The following is a 26,832-nucleotide window of genomic DNA, read 5'->3' as shown; positions in this document are numbered from 1 at the left end:
AGTTTATCACTACTTTTTACCATTTTAATAGCTGATGCATCTCCAAAAAAAACTTGCAAAGAAATAGGATAGTTCTAAGTAAAATAAGAAAACATGAAGAATGCACTGACAAAGTATCATAAGGTACCTAATTTTTAAGGAAAAAAAAAAACAAACTTCTAATCTTATGAATATGTTTTTTTTAATAACAGTTGTGACCCCAGCATGGTATAGGTATTTTCCCTGCAATGGTACAGGGCCTACTGTAATGCACTGGATAAAAGCCTTAAGACTGTAAATACTACCATTACAGTACATGGGTGTCTTACTTCAATAAAAGTCCTATTTGTTTCTTATGTACTCATTTATCTGTCTTTAGCTATGTCTGGATGTTTCTTTGTTAAAATCATGGTAGCGTATCTCAACTGGAGCACACTGTGTGAGCCAGCACAGACAAGACACAGGTACAACCACTGAACCGCAGATGAAATGCAAAGAGTAAATTTATTTTTGTTACCTCACCAACCGGGGGTTCCCTAAAGCAGCACCTGGGCAGAGGCACACAAGCGGGGATGCAGGCACTGCTGAGCTCAGTCCATGCTAGAGGACCGCTGACCCTGCTGGTTTGCTGCTATATGTCTAAAAATTCCCTTAACTCTTTTGGGGTGTAAATACATGTGATCTGCACTCCCCCAACACCTTGTTCCTGCTGCCCCCCCATTTTTATAAGGGGTTGTGTTTCTACCACCTCCCAGCCTTACAAATCCGACTTAAACTCAACCTTGGAGTTCAGGGATTCACTCTAGATATTTCCATCCCATTCCTTGCGATCCCACAAAAGTTTTGTGGTGAGAGCACAAACTTGGGAAACTGAAACCTTTTCACATATCTGCCCCTTCATTTATTAGCGATACATGCTACCAACCACTCCACAGTACCTTGCAGCCCATGGCACCGCTCTGCTTGAGTAGTGATTACTTCTTGTGTGATCACCTTTGCATCTTATAAAGTCCCAACTTCCCTTTCCAACTCTCTCATTTTAGTCCGTAATGCTACAACTTCACAATCAAGAGCTCTAAGACTGGTGACTAATAACCATCCCAATCTACCCGCTACCTTGCGAGAAGACTTTGATACCACTTTCCATGGCAATACACACATAGCCATTTCAATTGTCTGGGGGGTAATGACTGCCCCATCATCTCTTTCAGGCCAGGCTTCTGGCAGAGCCAATGTAGCCAGGAAAGTGGCCATGGGGATCCAGCACTCAGTATTGGGCCATTCCAGAATACGGGGAGGCACCGTCATGGTCTCCCCAGTCCCCGATTTCTTTGCCGTTCATGGCATAGCTGTTCCTGGATCCTGCCGACTACACCGAATGTGTGAGTCAGCACAGAGAGAACACAGGAACAACTGCAAAACCATGGATGAAATGCAGAGAGTAAATTTATTTTCATTACCTTGCCAACCAGGGGATCCTCTAGCATGGACCAAGCTCAGTGGTACTTGCATCCCCCCTTGTGTGCTTCTGCCCAGGTGCTGCTTTGGGGATCCCCCAGTTGGTGAGGTTAATGAAAATAAATTTACTCTTTGCATTTCATCTGTGGTTTTGTGGTTGTTCCTGCATCCTGTCTGTGCTGACACACACACACATTCACTATGGTTCTGCAGAATTAAAGTAACATCATGAATTGTCTATGTGTTAGCCAAGTTATTTGTGGCTTTCAGGCACAGTTTTTGTTCATGAATGTCAGATTGGTATAATCTGAAATCTATGACTGTGCAATACATTCCAGAAAATGGCAGTCTTACATAATCACAAATACATTAGTTCCTACATTATGAGGACACTTGCAAGGTTTTTTTTTCTACTTTGGCAAAAAGTAATCAAACAAAACCAGAAACAGGTATCTCTGTTTATCGCTTCTGCTGGATATGGCTTATTTATTGACCTCCATTACATGTGTCTGCCTCTATTTCTCAGCTTATTTCAATATCTACTGTGCAGAGCAGGACAACAAAACTGTAATGCATAACACCTCTAATCAGTTCTGTAAGGATGGGACATGAAGGCCCATCAGAAATAAACTCACTTGGAGATATCAGCATAGCAGTGCCATATAAGACAGCAGCTCCACATCGTCTCTTGTAGTTAGATGCCCCCACCAGCTCTGCTGCTCCCCTTGGCACCACTGAGGAGTTAGCATGCCCACTTTGGAGGGCATTTACAGATATTCCTCAGCAGCAGAAGTATGCAGAGAGCTCTATCTTAATTGTGGCTCAGCTTCCAATTCGCACCATCAGCCTGATCATTTTGGTATGAATAGTAAAACTATCACGCATTTGTGTGCAATACAAAATAGGGTCTTAAACCAGATATACTGAGCAGAGACTGTCTTCCCTGTGCATCACCAGCTCTCCACCCCAGCCACACTGCAGTTTCCCTGCTTTGCACTGTGGAATGAAATGAGCTTTTTCAGGAAAAATGGACAGGGGATGAGTCAGATGGCTGAAGTTACCGTGCCCTCTGTTATCTTTTCTTCCCCTCATTGCAGGCTTTCTGTCTTTGTCTCTGGCAGCTCTGTCCCTTCCCTTTCCCTGATGACTGCACTGTGAGTTGATCTCCCTAGCCACTGACAGAGCTGGACTGTGGGGGTCAAAGAGTCAACTGCATGAGCACTTTCCTTCTGCTGCTGCTGTTGAGGAAGAAAATTACTCTTCAGCAAGGTCAGTCTTGGTGGAAGAGACCCATTTCTAGGAGAGCTGGGATAATGGTCCTGTCTTCTTATGCTTCCAGTGGGCAGCACCTGGAAGGGCTCCTCCTGGCCCACCTGATGGCCCCATTAGTGCCACAAACCCTTTGCATGTCCCCTCCACTCTCAGGAGGGTAGGTGAGGGGAAAAACATCAGGTTTTTGCCTTCAGCTTTCAGTGTCTCTTGCAGAAGGAACTCCTCTGTGCCCGCAGTGGCGGTGCGGCTCCCACATCCCAGTGCAGATGGGAAGTCGTGACCCAGCAAACTCAGTCCCAGCTCTTGCCTTGGCACAGACCTCCTCCCTCACCCTCATCAGCTTCAGCCGTAGACCCATGTCGGGACAGAGGCAGTCTGGCTAGGTCCACAGGGGAGTACCATAACACCCCCACAAAGGCAGATTAATTCCGTACTTTTCTTTCAGTCTGCGGGCCGCTGGCTGCCCCGCTTCTCTGTCACAAACACAGCTCACGAAGGTGCTGGATCCTTTCGCTGGTGATCATTTCCCTGCAGCCTTACAAAGACTCCTACCTCCCTCCTATCTCAGATAAGGGAACTCTCTTCTGCAAGGAAAAGCTGCTACTTGCCATATCCCCAAATATTCAAGAAATGGCTTTGGTCTGAATTTTCATCTGGCTCTGTTTTGTGGTTGTTTTTTGTTGGGTTTTTTTACAGTTTAATTGCAATTCACTTTGGGCATACTTAATTTCAAATAGTGATATTTAGCCCTCTCAAGGAAGGAGCCACCTCACTGGAGAGAGACAAATTATTCCGGTCCTTCCTCACTAAATGCTAGTTACATATTTTCAGCAGTTTCCATAAGTGTCCTAATGGTTTTGCACATCTTCTACCACAGGGGACTGCATTGTCTGCTAGGGAGCTTTCTTATGGGATTGCTTACCTTTAGCAGAATCATTAGCATATAATTTTAGTCAAGGCCCTTGGCAAAACAGAGAAAAATAATATTACATTTGTGTTTGTCTTTCACTACATTACAGAATGAGGTCCGTTATGTGCAAACTTAGAGCTGGAACTCCTAAAAGTTCTCTAAATAGGTCTAACACGTGTCTGTCTCTCACCCGCCCTAAGTGATATTAAATCTTAGATTTATTCAATGTACAGTGTCAGTCCGTCAAGAAACATCTCCCAGCAGTGTTATTAATATGAAGCTGAGCTAATACACTGAAACTCACTATGCTATGTTCTGTTCTAATGTTTATGTTCTCTCTACTCTGTGTGCTGCCCAGCATCTCTTCCAGCCATTCTTGTTATTGCCATAAACACGTTTTGGAAAACACTAATTTAGTAAGACAGCAAGGTGTATAAAAGCCTTCTGGAATCCTCTACCCCACACAATGTGGTCCTTCCCTGCTGCTTGATTTTGCTCAGCTCTGAATGCTAGAGTCCAAGCTAACTCAAATACCCGACTTCAATGCATCAAAGCCTGCCTTGGGGCTTTCTTCTCTTTACTTCAGCTTTATTTATTTTTTCTCTTAAAGGTAGTGCAGGTCACTAGCTACCTAATTCCTGTTAACGCTGAATTTCTGCTATCATCTATGTAATTCCAGTTGCCCAAACTCAAATTTCCCTTTGTTCCAGGCAGCTTACTGCTTCTCCAAATCCCTCCCTACCTTGGCTCTAGGCTAGTCCTTAAATTGGGAGCCGGGTGGTCCTCCTCAGTCAGCATATAGGGCTAATTCTTCTCAAAAAGTAACTCTGATGTGCTAAATCTTAGTCCTTCCTCACACTTTGAACATTAAAAAAGAAAGACAATTCTTTTTTTTTTCTTTTTTTTTTTTTCTGTTAAAGTGTGGCATTTTGTAAATTCCTGTAACTAAAACCAGATCTTGGATGGATTCTGTTTCCATGCCTCTGAGTGCTATTTTATTTCAAGTAAATATAGGACTGCTCACAGCTGGTTCGTTAAAGTTCCTGAGAAGTGCAAATCAAAAGCTGATGCATTAGTAACTTCCATTTCCCAGATAGACCAAAAATTTCAATGTAGGCAACAATATCACGTCAGACAGAAATACCTCACTAATAGCATATTTTGTTTCCTTGTTTATAAATTGCAAGAAGAATAAAAATATGTTTATAAAATATGCATGATGATACACTACAGTTTTCATAGGCTGCTTGACAGCAAAAAAGGAAAATTGGTCAGTCCTTCAGTCCCTAGGAAAGAGTTACTGTTCTTGGAGGTTTGACAGAATAAATTCTGTGCATTAAAATTCCTGCCTTTGACAACGTTATGGATGCTGCTGCTTCTTTTGTAATAGGTCACTTCATTTATCATTAGACAGTGAAGAAGAATAGATGTAGTTCCCCTTTTTTCCTTTGTTACTCAGATTTCAAGAAGGCAAGCAATCCCAGGAACTAAACCTCTGCTCCTTCCCCTCCCACCTGTTTATCCTTTATTTTAATCTACGTCCTCCCCCTTGGTTCTCTCCTCTTTGCTTCTAAGCCTTTAATTCAGTTGCTGTTTTCTGACTCTAGACAATAGTAATTCAGGCCCCACACTCTGAAAAACACCTTTCTTAATTTGCCTTTGTGTTAATCAATTACACAGTTTCTTTCATTCAATTCAGGCAAGAGGAGAACGGAAAGCTACTCTTACCGCCTCGGACTTTCAGGCTCTTCCTTTTGCCCTTCCTGGTCCTGGGTTCTGTGTTACAGCAGGAAACGCAGGTCTGCTAGAGCTGCGAGCCGTGTCCAGCATTCAGCCTTAAAAACACATAAGGCACAAGACACCTCTAAGCCTTGAATGCCGAAGTATTAAATATCCTACTTTAGCCACCTCTGATGCCATAGTATTAAATATCTTACTTTAAGTCACAACCCTGTGCACAATCCAGAGTAAGTAACACTAAAATCATCAGACATCTTATTAAAGAGAGAATGGTAAGTTATACAGTCGTGCTGCTTAAGCCCTTTGCCAAAATGTCCTCATAATTAGGTCCAACAGCTGAAAAGGAGGACTGGTCAGTGAACAAAATGCCTGGGACTGGCCCCATGGTGAAGAAACACTTTTAAAGCACTAAATGCTATTGGGGATGACTTCCCACTAATGTGTTTATTTTTGGTGTTGCTTGTGATTCTTCAGTTTTCTGAGGAAACTCTGGTAAATACCTGACACAGGTCAGTAACCTTTTAAAAAGTGACTGGAAACAGAAGAGAGGCTGCTCACTTAAAAGTGTTTTTAGGAGACATTCCCAAATATAAATGAGCTGTATTATCCCCTTCCTTTGTGTCTTATGTCCTTCCCTACCCTGCAAAAGATGCTCCTTCAATTTCCATTTCTCCCTTTCCTGTTTTGATGTCTAATTTTTGATGTCTAATTTTATAACTCATAGCTGGTAAATATTGGTTGCTCATTTAAAAAAAAAATCCACCTCCTTCTTGATTCACTGGTGTCATGGTTTAACTCCAGCCAGCAACTAAGCACCACGCAGCCGCTCACTCACTTCACCCCCACCCAGTGGAATGGGGGAGAGAATCAGGAAAAAAAAGTAAAACTCATGGGTTGAAGTAAAGACATTTTAATAGGACAGAAAAGAAGAAACTAGTAATGATAGTAATAACAATAATAAAATGACAATAATTATACCAATAAAAGGATTGGAATATACATAACAAGTGATGCACAATGTAACTGCTCACCACCTGCTGACTGATGCCCAGTTAGTTCCCGAGCTGCAATCCCTCCCCACCCAACTCCCCCCAGTTCCTATACTAGATGTGATGTCACATGGTATGGAATACCCCTTTGGCCAGTTTGGGTCAGCTGTCCTGGCTGTGTCCCCTCCCAACTTCTTGTGCCCCTCCAGCTTTCTTGCTGGCTGGGCATGAGAAGCTGAAAAAATCCTTGACTTAGTCTAAACACTACTTAGCAACAACTGAAAACATCAGTGTGTTATCAACATTCTTCTCGTACTGAATCCAAAACATAACACTATACCAGCTACTAGGAAGAAAATTAACTCAATCCCAGCTGAAACCAGGACAACTGGAAATAATGAAACTTCAGCATTTTTATCTGTATTTTTACTAGTTTGTAAAAATTTTTCATACTGAATTGGTCAAAATTGCTTATGTTTTTAATGTTTGCTTCAATGTGGAGTCCTTGAAATATTTTTTTGAGTAAGATTAAGGAAATGTATGAATAAAAATAATTTCAGCTGAAAAGTGAAAAGTTTTAGTTGAAATAATATCAAAATGTTCCAACTTACATATTTCAGAAGAAAAATACATTTTTCTGATATAAAAAAAAATTATTAAGAATAGTAAGAAAACCATTGTTAACCAGGATGCTGAAATACTGCCTAAAACTTAACAATTGTGGGTTGGTGATTTACTGTACTTAATTTCTTCTGTGTTTTTCTTCCAGAAGCAGTCCTTGTCATATTTTATGTCTAAAGTGAAAGAAAAAAAAGTTCATTTAAAAAAAGCCCACCACAGTAGTCTGCAAGTCACAGCAGCTTCCAAGTTTCCTTCCAAGACCTCCCTTTTAGTGATGTCCATAGTTCCACAGGAGTAATCAATAAAACTGATGAACGGGCTTTAACAGCTGGATTATTTATTGTAAATAATTTATTTACTACATTTAGCTTTCTTCCCTGTTAGTAAAAAGCATAACTTACTTCTGGATTTTACAAATTAGTTTGCTATGTGCAATTGTTTGCTTTTTTGCATGAATGAAAGATAGCTTTCCAGAATGTTTGGGTTTCGCACCAAAAAGTTTATTTATTCCTGGTAATATTTATGTATATGTTTCTGAAAGCTTTCTTCTACTGTCTGTGCCCATTTCTTAGCTTTGATGATTTTCAAATCAGGCCGGTGCTCATTTGTTCCCACCAGAAAGTTATTTTGTTATGTGAATACGACCATCCTATGTTCAGCTTGTTACCTAGGTATAAAAAGAAAGCGATCATTGTATTGATGACACATTGCAACATGGCATATTAAGAATCACTTAAGAGAAGTTACTATGCCATTTAACTTGTAAGTATAGGGCAGGTATGAATAATATGTCATCAATGGCTTTAGAGATTTACTTGTAGAAAGTGTTATATAGAGTTACAAACAGCTTGTTGGTCTCTGGTATTAGAAGCTACATTCTAGAGCTAGAATCTGTACAATACAATCCCTTATATGTACATTAGTGCACATCTATAACTGTATGCAAAATCTGTAATTATAAAGTGTGTAGCGCTTCATCTTTTATTAAAACTTATTTTAGACATACATCAATCTTAATCAACCTACACTTTATTCAACCTTCTCAATCACAGTGAGTGTTCCACTGAGTAAAAGAAAAAAGGAAGAAGGAAATATTATTCCATCATTTGTCATGTTTGTTACTGCAGAATTTTTGTGTCCCTGATTCTTTGTGTATTTCTGATTGACCAGTGAAAACACCAGAATTAGTAAGCTGTTATTGAAAGGGTGACTATTAATATATTAAGTACCTTTGACATTATCTTAAATATGTTTGTTCTCTGAGAGTTCTCCCTGTGGCCAGCAGGATTAATACTGTTTTGATGATATAGTTTTGATTTTCAGAATTATATGTTTCCTAAGGATGGAATAGCATTAGATATGAGGTGTCTGCTGATAAAGGTCAAGTTGTATATATTGTTTTCAAACAATGATAGCTAGAGAAAGGGATTTTTTTTTTTCCTTTAAAAATAAGAATGTAACTTACAAGGAAAATAATGTATTGTTTGTATTTGCCACATTTGGAAAATTGAGCTTCCAGTTGCAAAACATAAACCTGAGAAGAAATTTATGGACAAAACAATTTTCTATTTTTTTTTTTCCAGAACCAGAGATCATATATAGTCACACACACAAGTAACATAGGTATTTCATAGAGCAGAAAAATATTCCCACCTATGGTTTAGAAGCTTTAATTGCTTCATAAGCTGAGGAAGATTTCAGGATAACAAAGGATGCTGGTGCTGATTCTCCGGTCCTGGAAGGAAGGGACAGTGACAGACCTACTTACTTGTACTCTGTACCAAGCTATCAAGCAAAAGGAGCTGAATTACCACTTTAAGCCCTCTCCATTCTGTATGTGGAGGACAGAGAAACAGTTCAGTCTGGAGGAGAGCTTCAGAAGTTCTCAGAAATGTGTAGCCTTCTAAAGAAGTGAGACAGCTATCACCACAGTGTGGGAGTGAGTGTGACCGTTGTCCTCCATCTTCCCTTTCCCCCAAATAAGTGCCGATTCTGTTGACCTGCTTCAGGCAAACTCTGTGGATGATTAGTGTCTCAAACTTGTCAGCCTCACCCTCCCATAAGCTCTGTGTAAAAAGCAAACCAGGAATCGGGAAGAGACTTTACAAATGCTCCCAGTGAGACAGCATCAGGAGCCAACTCTATTAGACTCTAGAGAATACACAGACACACACACAACCCTTCTGGACCTCCCAGTGGTGGAGAGAAGTCCGGCAGCTGCTCAGTCTCTCTGACACAATGGCATCATGCAGAAGACAAAACTGCACAAGGAAAGAAGCCTCCTTAGTTCTGGTCGATCTGAGTCTCTTTGATCTTCACCCAGCCTGCCACGATCGGGGGCTAAAGCTGTCTGTCCCAGGGGTCACCTCTTGTGTGTCTAGGGTCAAACACAGCAAGTGTGGACACAACCATGAGAAAGAGTGCAGCAGTCAGAGGTGAAGAGGAAACTCAGAGATCAGCAAACCAGAGGTTTGTTAGGACCAAAGACAGCTCCAGAACATCTGCAGCAGAAAAACACAATTAAAATCAAAGTCAGTCACTCGGAGTGCAATGGATACAGCTGTTCTTGGTACCACAGTTTGCCCAAGATAAGAAACTCCTGTACAATACTGAGCCTGGGAGAAAGACATACTTTGACTCTGATGACACTCACATGTGAATATACTTTTACTAGTTTTGGAGGTTTTTCTGACAATGGGATGGGGGGATGCTAGGAGGAAATGTGGGCTCTTACACAGTGTTTTCCAGGTAATCTGGAACTGATGAGTTCCACACTGCTGGAGATTGAGTAGAAATAGCCTGACTGTCCGAGGAGAATCAGGAAAGCATGCATCTTGGGCAATAGAAGCAGCAGCTTCAAAGACAAAAACATCTGAATCAGCCCTTTACTGCAGACAATGGTTATTCCATTTTCTATGGGTTAAAGGAACATTATAACAGTTTTGACCCTTTTGAAAGTTAAGCCCTTTTGATACTTTGGAAGGCTTTTTTACTGGAAAATAAAACAGCTGCTAAAGGTTGTCTCACCACCTCATCTTGCAAAGTGAAACCTGGGACCTCAAGACATTTAAAAGGGCTGGACATTAACTCCTATAAAAATTAAGTGATCAGTAATATATGTGTATAGCAGATTTCATTCCTACTAGTCTTTAACTGCACACTGAGACACAAGACTCTGGAGATAATCATAAAAATTACATAATCTTTTTTTTTTCCTTTTTTCTCCGGGAGTATTTAATTGCTGTGGTAGCTTATCTTAGGCCTTTACTGACAGGCTTTCCTCTTTCAGTCTTCTGGAAGGTTCCAGATCTGTAAATAAAATTACTTGCTTTGGTCTTATATAGTCATATACTTCTTCATTCTTGTGAGAAAATGAAAGGTTTTCATAGGTAGCTTAACGCTTCATTTACTTTTACTTGCAGTGCTTAGTGTGCCATTTAGAGATGTCTAGGTACTTGTTAATTCTGATCTTTAAACTACCTGCTGTTAAGGGCAACAGCTGCTTCACCCAGAGAGTTGAGACCCTCAGGCTTTTTTCAGTTTTCCCCAACTCAGTGTAACTAGTTATAGCTCTCTTTTTAGATTTTTATGCTTCATCAAATGTTCTTATATTTCAATTTTAACATTCCCCAGATTTAAAGGAGATAGAAAGCGTGTTAAGAATGGTGACAGACCTTTAAAAGGAGATGCCACAAGCACTACTTCTACTGAGGAAATCGTATAATTGAGGCGCCAGGGAGTTCAGAGGGTGAATCGGTAGCTGTAATGAGGCAGAAGTGGGGTTTAGTGGCTGTAGCAGATGGTAGCTGGTGAAGAGGATGTGTGACATGGTGAGAAGGGAAAAGCAGAGGAGGATGAAGAAGCTGTGGCATGGGTCTGAGGAGCTGCCTGAAGTCAGGCTGTGTTGGAGAGTGGTCCGTGATGTGTATATTTATAATGAGTAGGGACTGGGGACCACTGAGTTTATTCTCAGTAATCAACTAGGGGGTGGAAGAAGACTGTTGAAACTGAAGAGAGTAACTGGAGGGTGTGTTTGGGAAGCATGAGTCGGGTTGTGGGGACTAGTGCTTCCTGGAAACCTGGATCATTCAAAACACTAGTGGTGTTGAGTGAGACATGGAGTTAGCGCTCTGCTTATGAAAGAAAACTTCTCTATTGATTAAATTAGCTGCCCAGTCCCAGCTATTTTCTGGATTATATAGGTGAAACTAGGAAGGGCTGCCAAAATAACCTGGAACAGTGCACAGTTTTTAATCTCAGTAGCCTTGAGTAAACAGCATTTGTTCACTGAATCCTTTTAGGCTGATATCTCATTTCTTGGGGTGCCCTCATGATGAAGAGGTCACCCAGGGATTTCTCTTATTGCTCAGGATGGGAACTGTGTAATATTGTAATGTATGTAGCCAGGGGCTGCATGCATTATATCCCCCTTTTTTCCCTCAGAATGAGAAAGCATGAAATAAAATGGCAGGATCTTTCACTTTTTAAAAAACTTGTTGGATTTGTGAGATAGTGGAATCCTAGAGATGAAGGAGAAATAACTAGAAAAATTGGGAAACTGACTGTTATTGAAGAATACCACTTAATGTGGTGGTCAACTGAAATAAAGAGAGAGGCTGGGGGATGAAGGGATTGAGAGCAGCCCTGCAGAGAAGGACTTGGGGGTACCAGTGGGTGAAAAGCCAGGCATGAGCTGGCAATGTGCACTTGCAGCCCAGAAAGCCTATCATATCCTGGGCTGCATCAAAAGAAGCGTGGCGAGCATTTCGAGGGAGGTGATTCTGCCCCTCTGCTCTGCTCTGGTGGGACCCCACCTGGAGTGCTGCATCCAGATCTGGTGTCCTCAGCACAGGAAAGACACGGACCTGTGGGAGCAGGTCCAGAGGAGGGCCACAAAAATGATCAGAAGGGTGGAACACCTCTCCTGTGAGGACAGGCTGAGACAGTTGGGGTTGTTCAGCCTACTTCCCTGGGATCTTTACTGCTTTTGAACAGTGAGACTCAAAAGAATGGTCAGAGGGCCTGACTGCTTGAATATTCAGCCTGCAGACTTCATGAACCTGAAAGCAATCAAGTCCTAAGCCTTGTGAAGTGTTGATTGATTCAAACTTCTATCGGAAGACATTAGCAAACCATCTTTATAAAGGTTCAGACTTAGGAATTTGTCACCTTGCATAAGAAGAGCTCAGCAGAAGTTGTTGACCCCAGCCAGATCCTTCAGAAATGAATAATGAGTTAAAATTTCTCTTTTGCTACTTACTAAGCCTTTAGGATTTCAGCCAGTCCTTTACAGGAAAATGAGTGTTTATTCTTCTGTGCCCTGAAACCCTGTGGGGTTTGGAAGTGCTCAGCCTGGAAAATTAGAGGCTCCATAAATGCTTACATCCTCTGCATGAAGTTTAAAGATCTGGGAATGTAAGCCAGGTTCTCTCCAGGTACATTCCTGGCACAGGACCTGCCCCAAAAATAGTAAAAACAGAATCATAGAATGGCTGAGGTTGGAAGGGACCTCTGGAGGTCACCTGGTCTGACCCAATTCCTCAAGCAGGGCCAACTAGAACCAGTTGCCCAAGTCCACGTCCAGGCAGCTTTTGAGTATCTCCAAGGATGGGGACTCCACCACCCCTCTGGGCAGCCTGTGCAGTGCTTGGTCACCCTCACAGTAAAAAAGTGTTCAGAGAGAACCTCCTGTGTTTCAGTTTGCACCCATTGCCTCTTGTCCCATCAAAAACACCTCTCTGAGGATGTGGAAGGAGTGCACATAGACTGATACACGGTGTAAAATAACTTGGTCTTTTTCCTTAGCAGGACATAAGCTTTCTTTGGGGAAAAGCCTGATTGCCTGCTGTTGCTTGCAAAAGGCTCTTGCTAATGTTAGCCTTTAATGGACTGTGCAATCCTCTGTTCAGGGAACATCCCAGGTAAATCCTGTGTCTTACTTCCCTCTGCTGACAGCTGCCCAGGAGGTGGTCCTAAGCTGTGGATGGAAATGCCAGTAAAGTGGCAGGGGTGGGGTTAAGAATATCTATTTCAAAGCAGACACCTCTACAGAATTGCGAAGATATATTGCTCTGTCAAGTCTGTCAAGTCTGTACTTACTAGGTCTTATAATCTAGACTTTTTTACTGGGTTTGAAATGTTGTTAATTTCTTGAACATTAAGACTCTTCCCTTAAGACAGTGTATATTCCCCATTTTCTCATGTTGCTCAAGTTTCCCTCTGGATGTGAACAGTAGCATAATACATTCAAGGGAGATTATTTTGAGTGAAACTTCAAGATTTTTTTTGAAAGCATTTTCTCTCATAATGTGGACCAGAGATCTTTAAAAGATCCCAGGAGATGCCTAATTGTTTTAAAGAAATTATATCTTGTACTAATCCATCCTGGTCCATCTTGTATAAAATGATGAACCTTTGAGAGCTTTAAACCCACCAAAACAGACAAGGAAACTCACGAGGAAAGATGGTAGCATTCTTATTTTTTTTGAATACGTGTAGGTACTGGTTCAGACTTTGTTCAGCTGAAATAGCTCAAGAATTGGGAAAGAACTGTCATGATGTAAAAATATTCTGCTAGGAAACTTTTCTCATGGTACCTACTTATTGAGGCAGTTGTCTCCTCAAAAGGTAATGCCTTCAGATATAATTTTAGTATTCCAGGTTAAACAGCTCTTGTTATCTTCATTCACTGCTCAAGAGGTTGTGATCTTAGTTCTTAAGACAATTGAATTATGCTAGAATAAAAGCAGCAAATTGCATTCACATAGGAATATGAAGAGTGTAGTAACTTGAGATTGCACATAGGAACTGAATTGCTCTTTAACATTCATTTCATTTTGATTGTTGTTTTGAAATCCATCTGTACTGAATCTCTCCTATGGAGACAGGTTGAATGAAACTGGCATTTTGCAATACTACAGTTATTGTACCATCTTATTCTCTTCTCTGAAATAAACCATTCTTCAGGGTGAAGATGAAGCTACATTTATTGCTCACTGATTCTTACTCTGTTTCAAGTAAAAGAAATTTAAAACTATCTTTACATTCTGATTTTCTGAAACAGAAAAGATATGAAAATGCTAGTGTAATCTATAAACTTTATAGAGTAGGATTAGACTTTCACAAGAGAAACAGAAATGCAGGCCTCTATTGCTTGCTTGAAAGGGCACAGCATCCAGTGAGAGGGTATAGCAATTAAATGTTAGAATAAAAATTGAGTTTTTTTCAGAAAGACATATGGAAGGGAATAACATTTTGAAGATATGCTTTTACTCTGTAGAAAGAGAGAGAGAGGAGTGTACTGCAGAGAAAAATGAAAGATGGGCTATTGCCCTTCCTTTCTTTTTGTAAAAGCTCTTGGGGTATGTAAATTTTCAAGCTATTGGCATTAGATTCAACAGTGAACTTGGTTTCTCCAAGGCATAAATTAGCATGGCTCTTGTCCTGGACAAAATAGTTTCATGGATTCTGTTCTCTCTCTATATGGTTGTGCATGTTGTCTCAAAATGTGATGTGCTTTTTGAGGTTTGGGGTAGGACAGTGAGTAGGAGCAATGCTGTTTAAACCAGAATTCACTACCATGTGGATAGAAGTTGACTCTGGGTATAGTGTGACTAGTTTCAGAGGAAAAGCAGTTAAACATACTGGACCTGGAGGCTATTTCCCAGGTTAGATGCAGCTCCTAAGCACCATGCTTGTGTGTTAAATCCTCAGGGTGGTCCTGATCTGCATCCTTGCACCTCGCGTGAAGTTGGAGATTTCTGATCTGGGACTTCTTGTTTCATGAAACTAATTCTCAAGGAGTCAGTTACACACAAGTAAAACTCCTCTAAGAACAGGAAAAAAATAAAGCTAAGGAGAGTGAAAACAAGGTCTTTTGAAGTTGGTTCAGTCTCCCCGTGCCCAAGGAAAGTTGTTCAACAGAATCCCTGTTCAGGCTCGGGTCTGCCAGCCTCCCACCTCTCAGGAGGGTTATGATAACTGGCTGCAGTTTCCTTTGGTGAACAGGGTTTTCTTCATTATTTTCCACTTAAGAATTTTTTCTTCAAAATATATCTGTCCCCTGTTGCATATTCATGAAACACCTGTGATAAATATTATCGTGTTTTAAAAACTAAGCAGTAGCCGTTGCTCTTGAAGATAACATGATGTATACATACCTGGAATCGGAACATTTCTGTGCACGCCCTTTCCTTAGTGCAAGTATCTTCTTCCCTCAAATCTATGGAGTTTCCCTCTTCAGTATATCTTGTTAATTAAAGTTAATATTCCTTCTTTTATAATTAAGGAGAAATGATGGAGTGCAGAAAACTCTGTCTCTGCAACTTGACCCCTGAGCTTGGCTGTGAAGTTCTCTAGCATACAGTTAAATACAGTGTCACGTCACTTCATCTAATTTTATTCTGTGTCAACAAGGAGCTACTCCTTGCTTTGTAGTGGTGTATCAGAGCTGAAACTCCACCCATGGTACTTTTCAGTTTAAAAGCTTCTTTGCAAATGATCATCTCCCTACCTCCACTTCTGGGAATTTCTTTTTTTCTGAGTAATTTGCAGAAAAATTTTCTGCCATCTCTAATGCTACTTACAGTGAAGCATACGGTTCAGCAGAGTAAAAAACTTTCTGTACTTCAAGCTGCAGCTCAACCTGTGGCTCTTTTCCCCAAGTACATTTTTTTAAGGTGTGGACTTTGCATGTTAAGATGTCCTCAAGAACATAAAAAATCAAGACAAACAGCCACATGTATACCAACTGCAATAAGCAGGATTGAAAACAGTAAGCAATGGCTAAAAGTGGTGAAATGGTAAAATTGCTGCTATGAAAGTGAAAGGAAATGTAGCCTTGACTGTCTGTAACCATCACTCTTACTATTGCAGCATAATCATTGTTCTCGTTACTGCACAGAACTTAATCTCAAAGGCAGCAATGCAGACAGTACATGCATTGAACTTAGGAATGTAATACATGTGGCATTAAAGGTGGCCTATAATTGGGCTCATTTAAACAATTACTAGGTATGAAATGGATTGTTGTTCTCTCTTAGGTATAATGCTCAATTAATAGAGTTCTATTAACATTCAGGTTGGAGAACAAGACAGGACTCAAAAGTTAATTGACAGTTTAGTAGGCTGTTGCATTTGAAGATCTGAAATGAACTTTCCTTCACACTTAATGAGCTAGAGCTTTTTAAATTGGAAAAATATTTGTTATAGTGCTCCAGCTGTTAACATTATAAATGCCTAGGGACTCGTCTAGTTTAATTTGTTATGCTCTCATTTAAAGTTCACCACAATACATTTTAAATAGTTACATGTGAACCAGGGGGGAAAACTGATCACCTCTTACAGAAGATTCTTCAAAGACTGAACAAAACCATGCTGCAAGCCCTGACAAAGCTATAAAGTGGACATTAAGAGCAGACTATTGTTTATGTTGAGTGACAGGCCTCATGTCAGAGACAAACACCACAGTTTGGGGAAGGTTATTTATGCTCTACAGAACCCATCAAAATAGGAGTCTTCTTGCAATAGAGAACATACCTTTGGGATGCTGCAGTTTTTATTAGGTTGGAAGGGGCAAGGAAAAAAAAAAAGTCCATTTATTTCAGTTATAATTCTCAAATGTGTCCTTACTTCTGTTGCCCTCATAAAATAAAAATATCTGCAAAGTTTCTTTTTTAATTATCTTAACTTAGCAAATGTTCAATCAGGGTTTAAACCTTAGGGTAGCTAAAATAATGTGAAACAGTTTTGGGAGGAATTGATTGTTGCCACTTAACTTCCAGTTCTTTCCATGCATCAGGAAATGATGTACAAGCACACCTCAAAAGTTCTCTTGCCTAGGAGAAGCATCTGTGACTGAAAGTTATTTCATATTTTTGGCTTTGCATAAAAAGTAGTGGCATAACTACAGAAATGATCAAAGTTGTCAAAACTCTTGTTCATCTCAATTTAAAAAGCGTCTTATGAATTCTCCTTTATAACTAGAAATTACAGAGCAGAATTTCTCAATATCATCAGGGGATTTACTGGATCACAAAGACCATAAAAAAAGTATGGCTTTATCTAAATATTAATGTTGTAGTTCAACTTGCATGCTTACAGCAGTTGAGAAAACATCTAAATCTTTAAGGTTCTGTATCTTGTTTTAAGCTTACATGTGCTTTTAAGGGAAAGACAAGAATTAGTCATGGTATACATTAAGGAAGAGTGACATCGTTAATCTCTTGAGTAGAACTCCCAAGCCAAATAAGTCCAGGATTGCTATAGGAGTGTTGATCCTATAACGGAGATCTTCTAGATCAAGGACTGCCATTGGTTCCAAAATTGTCATAGCCAAGGAAGGAAAGTAGTCTTCTGTGCACAGATGGAGGAAGTAGGGGGTTAGGCTGCTGCCAGAGCAACTTGAGGCTTCAAGGACAAGCAGGTGATACTACATCCTTATTGCTCCTGTAGCAGAAGGGCTCTCTGATTTTTTAGAAAGTACTGGCTGCTACACTGGGAATATAAGGGAAATCCAGGGCTGGAGAGAGGAAAAGGCATCTGGGCAAGGGACTATATTGTCAGGTGTTGGGCAGTAAGGGTCCAAGTATGTCACGCTTACAAATTCCCTTCCCAGAGGTCCTTGAGAGAGAGGCTAGGGATGGGGGTTGAGAGCTTGCAAGGAGGTGAGGGAGGTTTCTAGATACATAAGCTGGAGATACTGAGGGAGGGGAGTCAAATTATGAAAGCTGGAGAAGGGACCATTGGGGTAAAACATGCTTTTGTGTTCAAAGAAAGTCTGTTGGTATCAGTGTGTGCAAGGAGCAGCACAGAGGTGATGTGGGCCGGGCAGCCACGCTTCTGTGAGATTTTTGGGAAGACTGCGACGACATGGAGGACGTTGGGGTAGCCTATAATCTTCAAAAAGCAGCTTCAGAGGAGAAAGCTGTAGACTGTAGTCCTGCTACAGCAACACCACCTCCTCCAGAGAAAGTCATAGGAACATATTAACTAAAAGGATAATCCATGTATTTGCTGTTTCTGTCAATAACACAGTAACATTGTGTATTCATCCTTGGGCCTGCTAATGCTGTAAACGTTCTAACTAACTGAGTTGGTATGTGCAGTGAAGAGACTTCATAACCCCTTTCCTTTGACTGGTGTTAGAACAGCAAAAATGGATGTGATTTTTGGGGGCTGGAGCATGGGTTCTTCAGGACACATTTCAATGCAGAAGGTCAGATGTCTAATTTCATTAAACAAGACTCTTAAGTTAGAGAGTATTTGTCTTGCAAGATATGCATTCCCTTTAAAATTACTGTGCTATGTAATGTTTTGCTTTAAGTTTTGTAACTTAGCATCATTAATTGCTTTGGAGGGAGTAGAACTCCAGCCTCCAAGTCTGCCTGAGGCTGATTTAATCAAGTGGCACTTCAAACCTCCAGGCAAAAGTGATTCTGTTTCATAACCAGTACATTCCCATGAAATGTGCAGGTCATCCTCCAATTGTCATGTAGTACTGTCACGTAATTTATAGAAGGAGAACCACATATTCTCACCAGAAACAAAATTAGCAATAAACCTCAAAAGCAGCTGAGTACCAGCTTGTACTTTTTTTTTTGTGAGAAGATGGTGGCATAGGTTCAAGAGCCTGTTTTTAGAAAATAATAAATGATTGAGCTACTCATGCGTAATGGAACCCCATTTTTCACCCATTGTCCTTGACAGAAAGAGTTCTGTTGTCTTTACTGGGTCAGAGGTCACAAGCCTAAAGCAAGAGATTCTTGTCTATATCAGCACAATTGATTCATTCAGAAGTAAGACTCTACATTATAGTACTTCAGTGTGAAGAGTCTGAGACAGGTCATGCCACTGATTTTTTTTTTTTAATGGAGAAGTAATAACTGTAGGTCAATATATTTGGGCAATGGATGAGCTGACTTCTTACTGAAAGAAACTACTTAGGAATAAAAACCTGAGGCTGTTGATGAATAGGCAACCTATTATTTCTGTGGGATAATATGGGCTCCCAGCAGCTGCATTAAATGTTCTGCTCTGTGGTGATTTGTCAGTGCTGTGACAATTGCTTAACTGTTTAGGGATCATCAGATGTAATATATATTTCACCATTGTACACAATCTACATAAAAAAGGAAATTGTGTTATTACAATGCATTGAGCATGTCCAATTTCAGACAAAGCAAATTATTCTGAGCATACTTGCTTCCACTTGTAATGTATTTTTACAGCTACCACTGGGTATATACTGGAAGGTGTCATTAAGAGAAAATGGAAGAAACTGTTCAGTTCTAACCAAATTCTCACATTTCAAACTGCGTGTTCCAAGAACAGAGGGAAGGCTTGTGAAATGTCGTTGAACTTACAAAAAAAAAAAACTTATCTTGCCAAGATTCCTTAAATAAATAATAAATTGTAAATATATTCAGACATATACTGCTTGGCATAAAAACAAAGAAAACCGCAGCATGGAACAGATACAAGCCAAAACTATGAACAGATGCAGAACATAGCAGAAATCGCAACTGATATCTAAAATGCAGATTGCCAGAGATAAAATTTAGATAAGTTAGAGCTTCTTTTCCAATGTCATATGGTACTTGGAGCTAACAGTATCCCTCATTGGTCTCTGAGAATCTGAAATATTAATGAAAACAAGTGTGCTACAGGTACTGTGGTAGTAGTGTAAATTCTGCAAATCCCATGGCATGTTAGCAGGAAGATGTAACCAGAAGAAATTATGATGATTGTCAAAATGTCACAATGGAGTTTAAAATTTATTGTCTGTAAGTGGAGGTACATCAGGCTTGAAAAGGTAAGGTTTGTTTGGACTGAGAGCTTAACATCTCGATTACCTAATATTTTCAATATTAAAAGATTGTTGCAGCCTTTTCTAAATGTATTCACATGGCAGGCTCTGGTCAGCAAGGGACAAAACCTCACCCCAAAAGATCTGTTACTCAAGTATCTCAAATTTACTGAGACAGGGGATCTTAATTGTTGTTTTTAACTTCCTGCTTGAGCTCCTGAGATACGTGGCAGTCTGTCAAATGACTAAACAAATGCTACAGTTTGCCTCATGTTGTCACTGGAACATCCAAAAGAACTAGGAGTTTCTAGAGCCTCATGGAACGGAGAAAAATCCTGTGTTGATACCTCCTTGCTAAACACTTAGGTCTAGTGATCCTTCTGCCTGAGGTGAAACTCCCCTCCAAGGCTGGGGAACAAAAGTACGACTGAGAATTCACCCTATCATCCATTAGGCATGGAAAGGTCCATCATCCCGTCCTTTGTATTCACCAGTTTCTGAGCAGAGGTGATAGAAAAGAAGCCATACTTGGCTGTTTTCTTGTTTCTCACCAACAGCTTCAAAATAAAGCCTTGAAGACCAATTATTGACATTTTTAAAGGCTTTCTGTTACTGTCTTTGGTAACTCATCCTTCTCTTAAACTGTAGCTGTCCATACCATACTTCTAAAGGTTCAGGGTCAAAACCTGATTGCAAAGGAGTTTTGCAGTGAGGGAGGAGGTTATATCTCTGCACTACAAGGGTTAACCTCTGAGGGGCTGAAAGGAGAAGATAGCTGTTTCTCATACAGCCTGACAACTCTTCACAAGTAGTATCAAGTCCACTTTTGTGTAGGGCTGTGAAAGAAGGACATGTACCTTCTACCAGTAGAAGACAGCAGTGCTGCGTGTGTTCATGGTTCTGCACTTTTCAAAAGACTGGGATTTTTCCCCTATGAGAAAGAATCATAAAATTCTGATAAATCAAGGCTAAATAGGGCTATAAGAGCCTAGTGGCTAGACTTGTCTCAAACTGGTATCTGAAGAAAAGCACCATGATATGATTAGACTATCTGAGGCATGAATTGCTGTAAAAGGCATCCTTTGGCAAGTCATCAAAGCTGTTCCTCTGCTTTCTTTGCATTTCTAAGGATGTAGCTGTAATGATGAGGAATGGAGATTCTGAAGGCTCACTTTCCCCCTGCATATTCCTCTTGCAGCTCTGAAAGCTGGCAGTAATATACTCTCTGTTAACATCTCACTCTTCATCAGCTCCACTAATGAACAGACTGTCTACTTCGCAAATAATGGCCACTTAAGAATCAATTGATTGTGCTTCATAGTGAAGCGTTGTGCTACTGCAAATTCTACCAGCCAGGAGATTTTTGGCAGCTCTAGTCTGCAAATCTAGATATCTTTGCAGGTCTTTCTTGACAGTTCAGAGCACCTTACTGAAAAGTAACAAGCTCTTAAGTAGTGTTTAAATGTCACACCTCTGTAACAGGAAGATAGAAGCCCAGTGAAGCTGAATATACATCTGTCAGTTTACCACAAGAGATGTCTTCTGTTAAGATTTATCTTTGCTGTTAAGACCCAGCTCAGCTATAGACTACAATATTTCTTAACCACAAATTAACACAATGGGTTCAAATTCAGCTGAACCTGTGTGCTGATACATTTGAATACACCTTCTGTACAGCTGTAAGAACCTATTTTCTTGTTTTTAGTAGAATTAAAATTGGTTTATCATGTTTCATTCTGTGTACAGATTTGCCTTTATATGTGTATGATAGGTAGATTTGAAAAAGCTGTTCCAAAATTATTTCACTGACAAAAGATGAATGCATAATAATCCTAACAAATCGATAAATGCTACACAGTTAATGTCCTGTAACTGTGAACCCCCACATCTTCAGTTCAAAAAGAGTTTGTGTTAATACATGAAGCTAACCCATACTGAGAAGACAATGCAAAGACCGTTAGATTAGTGACCTAGCATACCTAACATCAATTAAAGGACCTGTTAGTGTTGATTCTAATGAAAATATATTTTTGCATGCTGAAGGATATGATAACAACAAAAGTGATGAACCCTGTAGTTTAATATTAAATACCACTTTATTTAAATGCTCAAATGGCGGCAATAATGCAGAAGATAAGAGTTGGCAAAAGAAAGTGAGCAATGGTGTATAGTGCAAACTAGATTAAACTATATTAAAGATTTATGGCTTTCATTAAATATTTCTCAAGGATAGGGGCACTCAGTCATGTGGTAACAGGGAAGCCAGTGACTTTCAGGACTCTGCTATAGGCTGTGCATGTGTCAACACCCACTGCATAAATGCTTTCTCTGAGCTCTTCCACTGTATGTACATCTTGTAGATTAATTCAGGTAATCTGTATCATAAATCCACAGATATTAATAAATCAGAAAGTTGTGGTGTTCCTTGTCATTATCAGCTTCTAGCTGTCTGTCTGCTCAGGCTTCAAAGGCATAGACAAGTGGATCAGAAAAATATTCTGTAGGAAACCCAGTTGTTTGATAGCTGAAACTGACTTCAACTAAAATCACTTAAAGTCTCCAAATCATAAACCTTCGGCACTCTAAATCACATAGGCATAGCCATCAGGTATAACATTTGGGCTACTTTATAAGTTCACAAATCTGTAAATTTACTCTGGCTTGCCTATACATCCATGCCCCATATAAGCCTCAGCATTTGAGAAGGTCTGACAACTGTTGATCCAAATGTTTAATCTCAGCCTATTAACTTTTTGGTTTAGAGATAAAACTTATGTACATATAAATAAATGTAGCTTATAACTGTCTGACACAGCTAGGAATGCTAGGTAGTTGTGTTTTTTTTTTCATTTTAAAAGATCTTACATTGTTCAAGGAAAGCTTTGTATCAAATCTTCAGGAAACAGAATTTTCATTATTATTCTTTCCTGTATGTTCTTACTTGGGGAGCAGGGTGACAGATAGCACAGGGGAGAGGAAAATACTTTCTACTTAAACTTCAAACACCACTGTGAACACTTAGCTATGACAATTTTTTTCAAATGTCTACAATATTTGGGCTAGCCAATTATCTAATAAGTTTCAAAAGAATTGCCTAGCTATGGCTTAAACATGCTGAGCTGAGATACTAAGTATCCCATCCCTCTCAGAATGGATAAGGAATATATCTGGGAATATTTCAAGCCTGTGAAGCAGGTTTTGGCATATCAGGCAAACACAAAGCTTCTCTCACAATGAATAAAATAGTCACAGACCAGTTCTGGAAATGCAGCTGTGTCTGGGAAGGTATTAAACTAGAAAGGCTGTGTTGTGGTGGAAAGAATTAATGTGCAGTAAGATGGACATAACTTTAAAATCTGGGTGTTCAAAGGTAAAAAATGGTATTGGTTCTCCAAGTTAGTGCTACCTATTTACCTTGAATAGATGTTCTAGGTGAACCTCAGTAAATTCAGGTTAGGGATTAGTCTAAATAGAGAACTGGAGACCCAGCCTGTAGTTCACCTCTCAGCCTCTGCAAAAGTTGTGTTATCTCTTGGGTGCATTGTAAAGACCTGTTAATAAACAGGAAGCTCTAGAAGTAAAATCTGCCTTTACTAACCATGGATGCTATCAGCTTTGCTACTGTGCATCGCTTCCAACTAATTTTCTTTCTGGCAGTCAAAAGTAATCTGGCTGCTGTCAACAAACTGTGGTGATGGTTGTGAACTCTCACTGAGACCAACATTTGCTGGAGTTTAGTTCTAGCAGCTAAATCCTCTTGCCTGCATTAGAGTTTGAATCTGTATATCTGTTCACATGGCAACAGAGGTCAGTTCACAAAAGCTAATTATTTCATGTTCAGCGGCTGCAAGGTGTCAATTGTCATTCAGGGCTACGGATTATTTACTCCTTATCACATAGGTCAAAAAGCAGGAGATGTTATTAAAATGAATTCATCAGCAACTGAATTGATAAGTTCTTCCAAAGGGTCACCCAGAAGCTGCAATTAAATCTATTAAATTTTAATCTTGCTGTGAGACTCTTGTCCTTTACATGTTTTTCCTGCATCAAAGACATCACTGGAGTTGCAACAGCCTTCACACAAATGACTCGCCCAGTGGCTGCTGAGGCTTAGTGCAGACTGCCCAAATCTCTGATGGATTTTGTGGCAACGAGCTGGCCAACAAAGTTTGCAGCTGAAGTGCCGACATTTCCTAAACTGGCTACCTTGAAATCATCTCAGCAAGCAGAAATAGAGGCTGCTCTTAAAAACAGGAAGGGGTTTTTTTGCATATGCGTGTTTTGGATTTTTTGGGTTTGGGGGTTTGTTCTTTTTTTTGTAACAAATTAACAGGCCTTGTTTTGAAAGGAATGCAAGCTCTGTATGTTATTTTCCACAGGGATCACAGTCGCACTGCTGGCCGCAGACCTAACCGTGAAATGCGAGGCCATAGCCGAAGCATCCTGGTGTTTTACTTTCTGGCTGCAGCTTCGCCCCAGTGCTGCAGACCGACAGCGCATCCCAGGGGGTGGCAGAACATCCGTAGCAGGACAGGGCCCACTCGTCTCCGTCTGGCGTTGCTCTGGATGCGCACCCTTGTCTCGCGCCTGTTACAGGCTGGCAAACACAGATCTAGCTAACACGTCACAAATTGCAGCGCTCGACGCCACCCGCTCAACAGCTTTTCCAAGCCTGTTTCCTTTAGGTTCTCAGTTAAATATCAACTTGTTCCTCCTTTGCCTCAGCCCCGCGGAGCAGTTGTCGTTTAATGCTCCAGCTCCAGCTGGACCCAAGGCATGGCGTTACGAATTACCCAGTACCGTCGCATTTCTTTTCCCTAGCTGAGCTACGCAGGGGGAGCTCCTGCAGGCCCTCATCCCGGCGGGACCGGCAGCGGCGCGGAGGTGGTCGTGCCGTCGGTTGGCCTTCCCGAGGCGGGGAAGGGTCTCTGCCTGCCCGCCGCGGTGGGACCCGGGCTGCGGGTGCCGGGCCGGAGCTGGGTGCGAGGCCTCGGCGGAGGCCTCACCTCACGACCGGGACCTGCCCTGGAGCCCCGGCCCCGGTCCTGTCCCGGCCACCAGTCTCCTCCACCGCCCAGCCTGCCCGTCAGCCGGCCGGGACATCGCCAGCCCGTGGGCCCTGGGCCTCTCTCACAGTAAAGGCCAGCGTGAGGGGGCTGTGAGAAGCGGTGCCGAACCGCATCCGCTGGAAAGGATTTTAAGGAGAAAGAAGCTCTCCTTCCACCTGGTGCCTGTTGCTCTCAGCCGACGGCAGTCTGGTAAATCTTTCTAAGCGGGTCAGCTGTCCTAGCTCGCCACCTTTTCTCTCCTCCTGCCTGGGTAATACCCGTGAGGCCTACGATGCGCGGCTCGTTGTTCCCTGGAGATCACACTCGGATGGCTGCGGTCAGCTGCTTTGTTTCCCCACTTTCACAGAGTGGGAATGGGGATGAGGGTGTTTTCTCCTTACATGTCAGAGAGAAACCAGCCAGAATCAGGGGGAAAATGCCATCCTAACTTCCCTCCATGCCAGCTTGGGGAGTGTGGGGGAGTCTCCTCGGGCACGTCTGGGCTGCTGCTCTAACTTCCCAAGCAAATGAGTTGCTTGATCGGGAAGAGGTGTCTGACACGTGAGCTTAGGGCTGTGATTTTTAAATTGGGATGGGAGAACTGCTTCCCATTGTGTTTCCTTATCAATGATTTTGGTGCATGACCGTTGCCTGTACGTGTGAGTTGCCTTTTGAAATGAATTGCAGTCATGGAACACACACAACTGGACAACTGAAAAAGAAAAAAATTATTTTCTCAACTACTGGCCAAAGGAGTATGGGAATACTGTGGCTGATGCAAGCTGACAAAATGGACTGTTTCCCTGCAGTGGAGGAAAAAGGTCACTAATTACACTTCCTAAACAAAGTGCTGTCAATCCCAGTTACAACTTTGCAGCTCTTCCTAAAGTTTCAGACTCAAATTTCCAGATATGATTTGCCCCTTTGACATGAGCTTGCTTTTCAGAATGTCCAAACTGCTGGAAAGTAATTGTTCTGCTTTCAAACTGTATCATCCCTGAACTGGCTGTGAACAAAAGCTAATAAACTCTAATAAAACCTATGTTTGCTGCTAGTATTTGGTATCATCAGGTAGCTCAAATGAGAAAACAACCAGAGGATGGCTATTAAACAGCTATGACTTTGCAAGGCAATATTGAGAAATACTCTGAGATTAGATTCTATCTGGTTCATGTTCCACTATGAGAAAAAGATGCCTGCCTGACTAACTTTTTTGTTCCTTTCCCCCTGTGAGTTTTGAAGCTCTCTTAAAAGACTGATTTTTCAAGCCCAGCGATGAGAAAGTCAAGCATCATTTCCCATAGCAAATAAGTGGAAAACCAATGGATCATATTTCTGATGTTCCAGTCAGTGTTCTTTGGAACACCTTGTGGTTTTTTTCCTAAGTCTCCTAAAAAAAATTTGTAAAAGAGCCACCTGAAGAGACAGATCTGTTGGAGCTGTTCCTTAAAGGAGTATTGCATGTTGAGAGTTTGTCATGGTTTAACCCCAGCCAGCAACTAAGCACCACGCAGCTGCTCACTCACTCCCCGCCCCCCCCCAGTGGGATGGGGGAGAAAATCGGGAAAAGAAGTAGAACTCATGGGTTGACATAAGGACTGTTTAATAGAACAGAAAAGAAGAAACTAATAATGCTAATGTGTGGTGGGTTGACCCTGGTTGGATGCCAGGTGCCCACCAAAGCCGCTCTATCACTCCCCCTCCTCAGCTGGGGGGGAGAAAATATAACAAAAGGCTCGTGGGTCAAGATAAGGACAGTTTAATACAGTGATAGCAAAGGTCGCGCGCGCGAAAGCAAAGAAAAAAAAAAAGATGTTATTCTCTACTTCCCATCAGCAGGCGATGTCTAGCCGCTTCTCGGGAAGCAGGGCTTCAGTACGCGTAGTGGTTGCTCCGGAAGACAAAATGCCCCCCCCCTCTGTCTCCCTTTACTTAGCTTTTATATCTGAGCTGACGTCATATGGTATGGAATATCTGTTTGGTTAGTTTAGGTCAGCTGTCCTGGTTATG

This window comes from Buteo buteo, chromosome 20 (genome assembly GCF_964188355.1).
Source record: "Buteo buteo chromosome 20, bButBut1.hap1.1, whole genome shotgun sequence".
NCBI classification, from domain to species: domain Eukaryota; kingdom Metazoa; phylum Chordata; class Aves; order Accipitriformes; family Accipitridae; genus Buteo; species Buteo buteo.
The sequence above is the reverse complement of the archived record's forward strand: the minus strand, read 5'-3'. Positions refer to the sequence as shown.